Consider the following 13198-nt stretch of genomic DNA (forward strand, 5'->3'; position numbering starts at 1 on the left):
ATGTATCCTGTTTGGTTATTACTCAAATATTGACATATTTACACTGTCTTTTACAACACTCGACATAGCTTTCTGAATTGTGAAACGTCCCCTTTGAAAAATTATACACGACTGTGCTTAAACTGACACACAATATTTTTAGCGCAACGCAGTCTGACTTCCTAAAATCCCTACGAAAGAATGGCCTTGACTAACATTAACCTATACGTTTCACAAATCACTTACCTCACAAAAATCTTGGTTACTCAAGCTACTGCAATACAGCGAGCGCCACTACTGCCAGCTAAATAAAAGATTCAAACTACTGAAGGCACTAACTACTGATAAGCATAGTAAACAAATGAAAAATTTTAATAGAGAACAAACAATGTACACTCCTGGAAATTGAAATAAGAACACCGTGAATTCATTGTCCCAGGAAGGGGAAACTTTATTGACACATTCCTGGGGTCAGATACATCACATGATCACACTGACAGAACCACAGGCACATAGACACAGGCAACAGAGCATGCAGAATGTCGGCACTAGTACAGTGTATATCCACCTTTCGCAGCAATGCAGGCTGCTTTTCCCCCATGGAGACGATCGTAGAGATGCTGGATGTAGTCCTGTGGAACGGCTTGCCATGCCATTTCCACCTGGCGCCTCAGTTGGACCGCGTTCGTGCTGGACGTGCAGACCGCGTGAGACGACGCTTCATCCAGTCCCAAACATGCTCAATGGGGGACAGATCCGGAGATCTTGCTGGCCAGGGTAGTTGACTTACACCTTCTAGAGCACGTTGGGTGGCACGGGATACATGCGGACGTGCATTGTCCTGTTGGAACAGCAAGTTCCCTTGCCGGTCTAAGAATGGTAAAACGATGGGTTCGATGACGGTTTGGATGTACCGTGTACTATTCAGTGTCCCCTCGACGATCACCAGAGGTGTACGGCCAGTGTAGGAGATCGCTCCCCACACCATGATGCCGGGTGTTGGCCCTGTGTGCCTCGGTCGTATGCTGTCCTGATTGTGGCGCTCACCTGCACGGCGCCAAACACGCATACGACCATCATTGGCACCAAGGCAGAAGCGACTCTCATCGCTGAAGACGACACGTCTCCATTCGTCCCTCCATTCACGCCTGTCGCGACACCACTCGAGGCGGGCTGCACGATGTTGGGGCGTGAGCGGAAGACAGCCTAAGGGTGTGCGGGACCGTAGCCCAGCTTCATGGAGACGGTTGCTAATGGTCCTCGCCGATACCCCAGGAGCAACAGTGTCCCTAATTTGCTGGGAAGTGGCGGTGCGGTCCCCTACGGCACTGCGTAGGATCCTACGGTCTTGGCGTGCATCCGTGCGTCGCTGCGGTCCGGTCCCAGGTCGACGGGCACGTGCACCTTGCGCCGACCACTGGCGACAACATCGATGTACTTTGGAGACCTCACGCCCCACGTGTTGAGCAATTCGGCGGTACGTCCACCCTGCCTCCCGCATGCCCACTATACGCCCACGCTCAAAGTCCGTCAACTGCACATACGGTTCACGTCCACGCTGTCGCGGCATGCTACCAGTGTTAAAGACTTCGATGGAACTCCGTATGCCACGGCAAACTGGCTGACACTGACGGCGGCGGTGCACAAATGCTGCGCAGCTAGCGCCATTCGACGGCCAACACCGCGGTTCCTGGTGTGTCCGCTGTGCCGTGCGTGTGATCATTGCTTGTACAGCCCTCTCGCAGTGTCCGGAGCAAGTATAGTGGGTCTGACACACCGGTGTCAATGTGTTCTTTTTTCCATTTCCAGGAGTGTATTTACCTTAATAGTCATAATATATATATCAGTTCATGACATCAATTCTTACAAATTTCAAAACTCCGCCATCTCTCTCCCCACGTCCACCACTGCTGGCGGCTCACTTCCAAGTGCGCAACGCTACGCGCTGTTAGCATCCAGCTGCCGCTGCCCAACACTACAATGGCAGACAACAATGCAAACTAAACACAGACTGCGCACAGCACAGCCAGTGATTTTTCATACCGAGCGCTAAGCGGCGTTACCAATAAAAAAGCCTAAACAGCCTACTTACAATTGTATCGTAACTTTTCCATTCAACTTCCGAAATATGATATACATGTCCGGTTCTCCAGTATACACTAGACAGAGTGAGTATGACATATTCATTACTAAGTAATGCACGATACTGAGACACGTGTCAGACCCTCCAGAGAGGCCAAAACAGAGTTACGGGGTTCGGCCCTCCAGAATTCCCGAAACAGAGATATGTGTCCGGCTCTCCAGAACTCCCGAAACATAATAACTGTCACAGCCGAAGGACTTCGTCTCCCAGGCATGCCAAAACGACCCGAAGGTGTCCGAAGCACTTCGGTTGTAACATCGTTACTCTTATGTTTCTCAAAACTAGTGAAACTTAATAAAAGAAAACGACAGACTCGTAGGGTAACCATGAGAGAGTGTCGTACTCAAAACTGGATTAAATACAATGTAAAATGTATAAATAATTAATGAGAGAAGTTAAGCGTTTTGACACCTAACACCCGAACGTGCCGACCAATCAGAAGCAAGTTCAGTACAGTTGGTGGACTCTCCCACGGGAATGGTACACACGGATACATCTGTCGCTTGTACCTCACTCCACTTTTGTACCATATGATACTTCACGTGTATGAAGCTGCATCAAGGCGAGCTTCTAGCTAAGTCAAACATTGTCGTCCACGGCCAGGAACATCACACCTGGGCTGGCCATCCATTTAGGGATGTTATTGTCCACCGTCTCACAGATGCTGCTTTATGACAGGATGCACGGTCTTGCTGATACAGTCATCTTATGCGAACGATTACTTTTCTATGCTCTTCCGTACACAGTACACAATGTATCAGATGTGTCCATACCCTCCCGCAGTTTGCACTTTCTTCAGCGCAATGAAGGGTCAACATGCTAACCGCGAAAAACACCCCTGTATTGTATCCTTCGTACTTCAATGAAGACACTACACATTGGCCGGTAGCGTTCTCCAAGCATTCGCCAAACCCAAACCTTCCGGCCGTGATGCCGCAGGGCATAACGGATTCATTACTGCGAATCCCTCGTTTCCAATCAGCCATTACCTAGTGCCGTCGCTCTTTAGCGCGTGGACATTTAAGGTGAGAATGTGGGTCTCGCGGGAGGCGTGCGCGAGATAGTCCCTAGTTGTCGCACTATCCTCTGTGCCCTCGGTGTCTCCGATGGATAGAGCGTCTGCCATGTAAGCAAGAGATCCCGGGTTCGAGTCCCGGTCGGGGTACACATTTCCACCTGTCCCCGTTGATATACATCAACGCCCGTCAGCAGCTGAAGGTATTAATATGTAATTATAATTTCGTTCTAGACGGCTGCGGACAATTACTCGATAAATAGTACAATTCTCAAGGCTGTCAATTCAACTAAGTACCTGGGTGTTAAAATTACGAACAACTTCAGTTGGAAGGACCACATAGATAATATTGTCGGGAAGGCGAGCCAAAGGTTGCGTTTCATTGGCAGGACACTTAGAAGATGCAACAAGTCCACTAAAGAGACAGCTTACACTACACTCGTTCGTCCTCTGTTAGAATATTGCTGCGCGGTGTGGGATCCTTACCAGGTGGGATTGACGGAGGTCATCGAAAGGGTGCAAAAAAGGGAAGCTCGTTTTGTATTATCACGTTATAGGGGAGAGAGTGTGGCAGATATGATACACGAGTTGGGATGGAAGTCATTACAGCATAGACGTTTTTCGTCGCGGCGAGACCTTTTTACGAAATTTCAGTCACCAACTTTCTCTTCCGAATGCGAAAATATTTTGTTGAGCCCAACCTACATACGTAGGAATGATCATCAAAATAAAATAAGAGAAATCAGAGCTCGAACAGAAAGGTTTAGGTGTTCGATTTTCCCGCTCGCTGTTCGGGAGTGGAATAGTAGAGAGATAGTATGACTGTGGTTCGATGAACCCTCTGCCAAGCACTTAAATGTGAATTGCAGAGTAGTCATGTAGATGTAGATCAGACACCATATTCATATATGTCCCATAAATGTTCGATGGGATTCATATTGGACGATCTGGGTGGCCAAATCATTCACTCGAACTGTCCAGAATGTTCCTCAAACCTATCGCGATTAATTGTGGACTCATGATATGATGCATTGTCATCCATAAAAATCCGTTCCTTGTTTGGGAATATGAAGTAAATGAATGACCGAAAATGGTCTCCAAGTGGCCGAATATAGCCATTTTTAGTCAGTGATCGGTTCAGATGGACCAGAGAAACGTGTTCACTCCATGTAAACACAGCCCATACATTTATGGAGCCACCGCCAGCTTAAATGGTGCCTCGTGGACAACTGGGGTCCACGGCTTCGTGGGATCTGCGCCAACCTCGAACCCTGTCATCGACTGAAATCGGGACTCATCTGACCACACCACGGGTTCCTAGTCATATAGGGACCAACCCATGTGGTCACGAGCTCAGGAGGGGCGAAGCATGTGACCTCGTGCCGATGGAAATTGCACCCGTGTCGGTCGTCCGTTGTCATAGCCCATTAACGCCAAATTTCACTGCACTGTCCTAACGGATACGTTCGTCGTACGTCCCACACTGATTTCTGCGGTTATTTCACGCAGTGTTACTTGTCTGTTATCACTGACAAATGTACGCAAGCGATGCAGTAATTGGTCTTTAAGTGAAGACCGTCGGCCACTGCGTTGTCCGTTGTGAGAGGTAATGTCTGAAATTTGCTATTCTCGGTACACTGTTGAATCTGTGGCTCTCAGAATATTGAATTACGTAACGATTTTCGTAGTGGAATGTCTCATGCCTTTAGCTCCAACTACGTTCCGCGTTCGCCGACCGCGGTGGTCTAGCGGTTCACGCGCTCAGTCCGGAACCGCGCGACTGCTACGGTCGCAGGTTCGAATCCTCCCTCGGGCATGGATGTGTGTGATATCCTTAGGTTAGTTAGGTTTAAGTAGTTCTGAGTTCTAGGGGACTGATGACCACAGATGTTAAGTCTCATAGTGCTCAGAGCCATTTGAACAATTTAAAAAAAAAATACATTCCGCGTTCAAGGCCTATTAACTCCCGTCGTGCGGTTACAATCACGTCGGAAGACTTTTCACGTGTATCACCTGATTAAAAATGACAGCTACGCCAATGCACTGACCTTTTATACCTTGTGTACGCGGTCGTACCGCCATCTGTATACCTGCATACCGATATCTGATGAATTTTTGTCACCTTGTTCTTGTAAACTCAATCTGAGATGCAGTTCTTTTCATTTCTTTTTCTTTTCTCCACTGACCGTGTAATATTATTGGCTTCGATCAGTTTTTATTACCTGGGAGCAAAAATTAGCGGGTTATTAGTCGGAGGTCGCAAGTTATGGTCCATTTACGAAGATATTCATCTCCAAAGGTGAATACTGATATGGTGTACTTATTACTTCATGTGATTATGGAGTGAGTTATGGATGTTCGTGATGAGTGCTTGCGAAGGGCTTTGTCAGATTTTTTTGTTTCTGTAGATTGTTACGTAATGAGGAGGAAGCTACAAATCACCGGACACTCACAAATGCAGTTTGATCGAGTATTTCTATAAATATTGTAAATTAAAATCCCCAGCTCGTATTTCCTTCTGTGTCTCAAGGCGAAACTCAGGAACTACTGTAGGGATTTTGATATGTTTTTCATTAATGAACAGATTCACGACGGCCGTGCGGGATTAGCCGAGCGGACTGAGGCGCTGCAGTCATGGACTGTGCGGCTGGTCCCGTCGGAGGTCCGAGTCCTCCCTCGGGCATGGGTGTGTGTGTTTGTCCTTAAGGTCACGAGTGATGCCCTTAGCAGTTAAGTCCCATAAGGTTTGACACACAATTGAACAAATTAACTTATTCACAATGACGAAGTATATAACTTATTAAGACTACGACAAACAAGTCGTCCGGCTGTAGAAAATTAGTGGAACACGTGCAAAGCCGGAGCAGGTCGCTAATAAAATACTATACATCCACTTAACGTAGTTGAATGAAATTTAACCCGAGAAATTTCATTTACCTAGCCGCCGCAGGACAGTGTACTCAGTGAATCGCCGTTTCACAAACAAAATTGGAGAGTGAATTGATCTATTTATTTCGAGTACAAAAATATCCGTTGTAAGTAAAACCTTATACAAGGACTTGTTTTTGGCACACGCGAAGCGTGGTTTGTATGTGATGCATGTAGTTTACCAAGGCGACATTGGGGACCTGTACCAGCCAGATTCACAGTACAAAACTCACTCAGATTTTATGGCTAGGATAGGGCAAAGATTGCATTCAGTTGAATTCCGCGCTGGCTATGTCTACGGTGGAATCCAGCACCCTGGTCACTGTCTCCAGTAAGATACCTTAAACGCGGGTCACGTTTGACGGCGAGGTCGCTAGGCAGTAGAGGAGGTGGGGGGCAGGGGGGAGCATTAGCGGAGCTGGTCTGGTAATCTGGTCACGTGGCCTGGAGTACCTTAGCCTGGCCTAGCCCAGCCCAGCCTTCCTGGTCGACGGCACTGGCGAAGCGAGCCGGCAGGACAACACGTGCCTGCGCCGCTGACTCACAACAACAGTGTTTCAACTGTGAGTCAGCAAGCGCCGTACCAGCATACGTGGAGTTTCTGACCCATTGAAAAACGTTCATTAAAATGTCTACGTTCAAATCATTCATTTCCTTCGCGAGTTCTGAGCCGCAAGTTTGTTGCAAAGACATCCTGTACTAGTTGATCGATTACTTAATGTATCACAGTGTTTAGCTGCCTATGGTGGCAGTATTATGCTATCGCGAACTCTCGCCTGGGTTTCCACAGGACCGGTTGTAGTAACCGAAGGCACCATGGTAGCTACGGACTATAGCTCCAAGTTTCACAACATCTGTGATGTATGTATGCAGCCTGAAGCGAAAAATGAAAACAGGTGCCAAGCCCAGGATTCGAACCCGGGTCTCCTGCTCACAAGGCAAATGCGCTGACCACTGCGCCACTCCGTCAGGGGGGCTTTGCACAGGTTCACGGACTATCCTAGCAAGCCTGCCTCATCAATTCAAATTCCCATTCATGCCTCGGTCCACTTGGTATTACCGCTAAACTCTAACGCCATTGCAGAGGCGCTTCAAATGTGTTAGCCCTAGCATCGAACAAAACCGAAGATCCTGACTAAAACCCAAGCATAGATTCTTTTTGATAAAATGAAACTATATGGTCTTGCGGTAGCCTTCTAGCTTCCCGCGCACAGGGTCGCGGGTTCGATTCCCGGTGGGGTTGTTGTGTCGTCTTCATCATCATCATCATTCATATTCATTACGGTCGGAGGAAGGCAATGACAAACCACCTTCGCTAGGACCTTGCCTAGTACAGCGGTGCGGGTCTCCCGCATCTTCTCCTACGCTCCTCGGAGTGTGGACCTCATCATCAGCATCATGGTTCCAGAGACCTCTTCCAGTCTCAAGCATCTATGATGTATACATAATAGATGTTTGAGACTCGGAAAGGTCTCTGGAGCCACATAATTTAATTTATATATTGCAGAGCCAAAGAAATTTGTATACCTGCCTGATATCATGTAGAGTCCCCGCGAGCACGCACAAGTCAGCATATACGCAACCACATAGTTTCATTTTATTAAAAAGGAATACTGATTCGTTTTGGATCACCTTGCATCGTAACTGCTATCTGTCTTATCCTTCGTAGAAAGAAGTGACGCTATTTCGAACTCTATCTAAAATATTAGTTCTCCATGTTTAACCAACAGCAAATGATTCAGATGAATCTGAGCACTATGGGACTTAACATCTGAGATCATCAGTCCCCTAGAACATAGAACTACTTAGACCTAACTAACTTAAGGATGTCACACACATCAATGCCCGAGGCAGGATTCGAACCTGCGACCGTAGCGGTCACGCGGTTCCACACTGAAGCGCCTAGAACTGCTCGGCCACTTCGGCCGGATTAACCAACAGCGTTTCATAATGATAATATACTACTGGCCATTAAAATTGCTACACCACGAAGATGACGTGCTGCAGACGCGAAATTTAACCGACAGGAAGAAGATGCGGTGATAAGCAAATGATTAGCTTTTCAGAGCATTCACACAAGGTTGGCGCCGGTGGCGACACCTACAACGTCCTGACAAGAGGAAAGTTTCCAACCGATTTCTCATACACAAACAGCAGTTGACCGGCGTTGCCTGGTGAAACGTTGTTGTGATGCCTCGTGTAAGCAGAAGAAATGCGTTCCATCACGCTCCGACATTGATAACGGTCGGATTGTAGCCTATCGCGATTGCGGTTTATCGTATCGCGGCATTGCTGCTCACGTTGGTCGAGATCCAATGACTTAGCAGAATATGGAATCGGTGGGTTCAGGAGGGTAATACGGAACGCCGTGCTGGATCCCAACGGCCTCGTATCATTAGCAGTCGAGATGACAGGCATCTTATCCGCATAGCTGTAACGGATCGTGCAGCCACATCTCGATCCCTGAGTCAACAGATGGGGACGTTTACAAGACTACAACCATCTGCACTAACAATTCGATGACGTTTGCAGCAGCATGCAATTTCAGCTCGGAGCCCATGGTTGCGGTTACCTTTGACGATGCATCACAGACAGGAGCGCCTGCGATGGTGTACTCAACGACGAATGGCAAAACGTCATTTTTTCGGATGAATCCAGATTCTGATTACAGCATCATGATGGCTACATGCGTGTTTGGCGACGTCACGGTGAACACACATTGGAAGCGTGTATTCGTCATCGATATGTCGGCGTATCACCCGGCGTGATGGTATGGGGTTGGTGCCATTGGTTACACGCTTCGATCACCTCTTGTCCGCATTGACGGCACTTTGAACAGTGGACGTTACATTACAGATGTGTTACGACCCGTGGCTCTACCCGTCATTCGATCACTGCGAAACCCTATATTTCAGTAGGATAATGCACGACCGCATGTTGCAGGTCCTGTACGGCCCTTTCTGGATACAGAAAATGTTTGACTGCTGCCCTGACCAGCACATTCTCCAGATCTCTCACCAATTGAAAACGTCTGGTTAATGGTGGCTGAGCGACTAGCGCGTCACCGTATGCCAGTCACTACTCTTGATGAAACGTGGTATCGTGTTGAAGCTGCATTGGCTGCTGTACCTGTACACCCCATTCAAGCTCTGTTTGATTTAATGTCCAGGCGTATCAAGGTCGTTATTATGGCCAGAGGTGGTTGTTCTGGGTACTGATTTCTCAGGATCTATGCACCCAAACTGCGTGAAAATATAATCAAATGTCAGTTCTAGTATAATATATTTGTCCATTGAATACCCGTTTATCATCTGCATTTCTTCTTGGTGTAGCAATTTTAATTGCCAGTAGTGTATCTAGATTACGTTCAGGCTATCATAGCTGGAGCTACGTTTAGGTTACACAGGTAGTTGAGAAGGAATCGACAGCGGACTTGTCGGAACAATCAACACAGTACTTGATCAAGCTGATGGACGGAGATACAGACCTGCTAAATCATAATTTCGAGACTTGAAATAGAACCCCGTTCCTCTTAAATGCGAGTCTCGTGTCCCAACCAGTTTGTTGCCTCACTCAGTAGTTCGCAGGTAAAGCTGTCTTATTATCTCAATGTTGGTGGGATTTCAGTTCTCGTCCGGAACGCTGATGTGGGTAATCGCCGCAGTCTGCTGGCGCTCTGTCACCAGCCTGTGAAGCGCCAAGACTCGGCGATGACCGCACACGTCGCTAGCTGCGCCTTCTGGAAGCTTCGGCGTCCTTGGCCAGAGGCAGAATTCTTAAGGAGGCCACCGGGTGACTGAAGGACGCTACCAGGTTGTCTGTTAGCAGTTATTACGCTGCAGTGGCTCGGGTATTACTGTTCTTGCGGCGGCGCTGGACCAGCAATATTTCGACTCATATTTCCATCACATCAGTCCACTTTTCTCGACTGAGTGCTGCCTTCTATGCTCTTCGAGAGGCTTACACTAAATGATGTAACTGGTAGTTTCGAATGGATACTTGCAATCGGCATTGCTGACTACAAGAGTATAGGAAACTGGTCGAGTAACTACCAAAGCATTTTCATAATAGATTACGTGCCTCGTTTGAAGGTACGAGAGAAGGCAAAAGTAATTTAAGTTCTCGTACGTGGAAGAGCAACATTTATTCCTCCAGGAAATTATTTCTTAGCCATTTTTCAAACTTTCACAACTGTGGAAACTACCATTTATTGATATATAAAGATAGTATATAGTTTCCAATGCATTACCAAGAATGGCTAGTATTACATTCGCTGATATGCACCGCGCCGAGATGCAGCTCAGTTGTATTGATGATAAGCGTCAACACCGTATCTTCTACCCCAAAAAGGGTAACAATATGAAGTTTGCCGTAAAATAATGCAACTGATAATACAGTGTTTAGAGCATTAGCGAATACCATGAACCCGTTTGATATGTCTATTTAGAGATTACAGATTTCTGATTACCAAGAGCCCATCTTGACTTTTAGTAACAGTGAAATAAACAACTGAGGTACAAAAGCCTGATAAGCTGACTTGATGTAAAAGTTAAACATAACCCTCCTCGTATCAAATTCAGATATTAACATTAAAAAGTGCAAGCAAGACTAGCAAATAATGAGTTTTTACTTGTTATGCGTACGCAGTAGAGTATATGAATAAATTTGTAGGTGATTTCGGGTTATAAATGGTGCGAAATTTTGTAAACGGAGCTGCTGCTTCTATCAGTGCCTGGGTACTGAGTAGAAGTGAACTTCGATGACAGATGTGAATGCGTCATTCCGTGGTGCTTAAACTCTGTTCCACATCAAAATGGCTTGTGAGTCGTGACGTGACAGTCTCTTGGCAACCCACGACTCAGTGTTTTCAGTGGGTGAGAGATTTGGAGAACGATTTGCCCATAACATCATTAGAATACTCACTACACGAAGACAGTCCAGGACAGCACACGCAACAAGTGGTCCTGCGTTATCGTGTTGAAAGATGACGTCATGCAAACCTTGAAGATAGACCACAGCAACCGATTCAACACGTTAGAAACGTGACGGATGCTGTCCAGTTACGGGCTACTTTGAATGAAGCACAATTTTTGTGCCACAAGAGTTTCGCCTTCATTCTTTGCGAGGCACCTTCAGTGCCCTGTAATATATACAAATATTTATTTATACTGTTGTTTACATTTACGACATTGTATATACAGGTTATAAATATTTCTGACACTTTTTGTTTTTCTATGAGTAATAATTTCAAGTTAAACTTGCAGATTTCCTGGACGTTAATCCATATGTAGTGCTTTTGTTCCTTTGTTACCACTATTCTTCTTCTTCTAACTACCATTTCAAAATTCATTTCAGATTTCACAACAGGAGAGTCTTAACACTTGTTTTGTTGTTATGTTTTGGTAGGTGTTGAAGTGTATATACTCGAATGTTTCCGGTATCTCAACTGCAGGTTTTTCAGCGCACATTTAACTTTAGGACTCTGTATCTCAGAATGAACAGAAATGAACTTGTACCACTACTGAAGTAAGCCCTTCATACGTCTGCATGTACAGGTGGAATGGTTTTCCTCATTAATTTTGTTAGAGAGCCTGAACTGATGTGTGTCTGCTCGTTTATCACATGTTTGTCCTCTGAAATCGCTTTCTGGATGTGATAGTTTTCCTACATTTGTGTAAGGTATTTGTTGTGGTTGTTTATTCTGATTAATTGTTTTCATATCTTGTTGCGTATTTATAGAATGTTGGTTGTGATGTTTTAAGTGCTCTGCAAATGTGGAATGGTTTGTTTCATACTTGGAAAGCTTAATGAGTTATTTGTTCCGCGTTACAAAAATTTCTGCATGTCATGCCTTTTACACGGTCCCGAACTAAATGTTATTAATATACCATAATATAAACCGCAACTGAGAACGACAGGGCGACAAAACGTGAGGAGATGATCGTATTGTTTACAGAATGGCTTCCAATACCATAACGTCACTTTTCGTCGGAGCCTCCACACACGAGATACGTCCATCGTGATGCTGTATACAGAACTGGGACTCGTCTGGTAAGGCGATGTGGTGCCACTGTTGTGCCGAGTGTTGTCTTTGGCACACCACTGTTCGGACCTCTCTCTCTCTCTCTCTCTCTCTCTCTCTCTCTCCCTCTCTCCCTCTCCCTCTCCCTCTCTCTCTCTCTCTCTCTCTCTCCCCCTCTCCCTCTCCCTCTCTCTCTCTCTCTCTCTCTCTCTCTCTCTCTCTCTCTCTCTATCTATTACCGCGTCAAGCTAATCTGCAATAATGGTCGTCATGGTGACAGACGTTGTCGAACTGCCCGCCTGGGTACTGTCACGCTACAACAAGCTCATCCCCTGACTTGAGGTGCGTGACGTGGGTGTATGATGCCGCACGGCCGAGCGATAAATACGTATATCATTCCGCCTCTATGAGCTCGATGTCGACGAGACGTTAATCCCAATCTTCCTTTCTTCCTTCTTCACATGATCTTTCTGGCGCTAGTCGCGTGGAGCCACTGAGATCCCACATGGCGCTGTGTATGGTCCTCCTGAATCCATCGATTCTATATTGGCACGAGGCGACCGATCCGCAACAACGCGAGCAGCAGAATCCCAGAACCATAAACCACAGTCTCGACTGGGTACGATCCTGCTGCTGTCGAATATCGAGAAGTGCAGGTAGACGTTTCTTGATTTTACACAACGCTGACACGGTCTTCTCACAAACAATCCATATTCAGATGCGTTCTGTGTGTGAGAAACCAGCTATATAATTTAGTTTCCTGCCTACTTTATGCAGATGCGCTGAAATGCTAATAATTTACACATCCACTTGTATACTATACTTCATGCCGGTTAGACATTTCTTGGTTACATCATTTCGTTGATAGGCAACACCAACTTTGTTTAAATTCCGTAAAGTATCTATTAATGGTTCTGTCAACAGTTGCAGTATTTATTAGGCGACTAGTTTCGAACCTTACAAGTACCTATTGGAGCCTGATCGACTGAGGTTGCACTGACAGTGCCTGATCTTAGTAATGAACATTGAGTGGTAACACATGCTCTATAAATGTTTGCAAGATGACTGCGACAATCCACACACGCTTGTTACCAAGTCAAAATGAAACTGG

The 13198-nt window shown here is 46.2% G+C and overlaps 1 protein-coding gene across 1 annotated transcript in view; it reads right to left on the minus strand.

Moving 5' to 3' along the window:
* The window catches only part of LOC126355981 (ABC transporter G family member 20), a 382869-nt gene that overhangs the window by 195607 nt on the left and 174064 nt on the right, over positions 1 to 13198 (minus strand). The gene's annotated exons all lie outside the window — the stretch shown is intronic.

The sequence above is a fragment of the Schistocerca gregaria genome, chromosome 3 (genome assembly GCF_023897955.1).
Source record: "Schistocerca gregaria isolate iqSchGreg1 chromosome 3, iqSchGreg1.2, whole genome shotgun sequence".
Taxonomy (NCBI): Eukaryota; Metazoa; Arthropoda; class Insecta; order Orthoptera; family Acrididae; genus Schistocerca; species Schistocerca gregaria.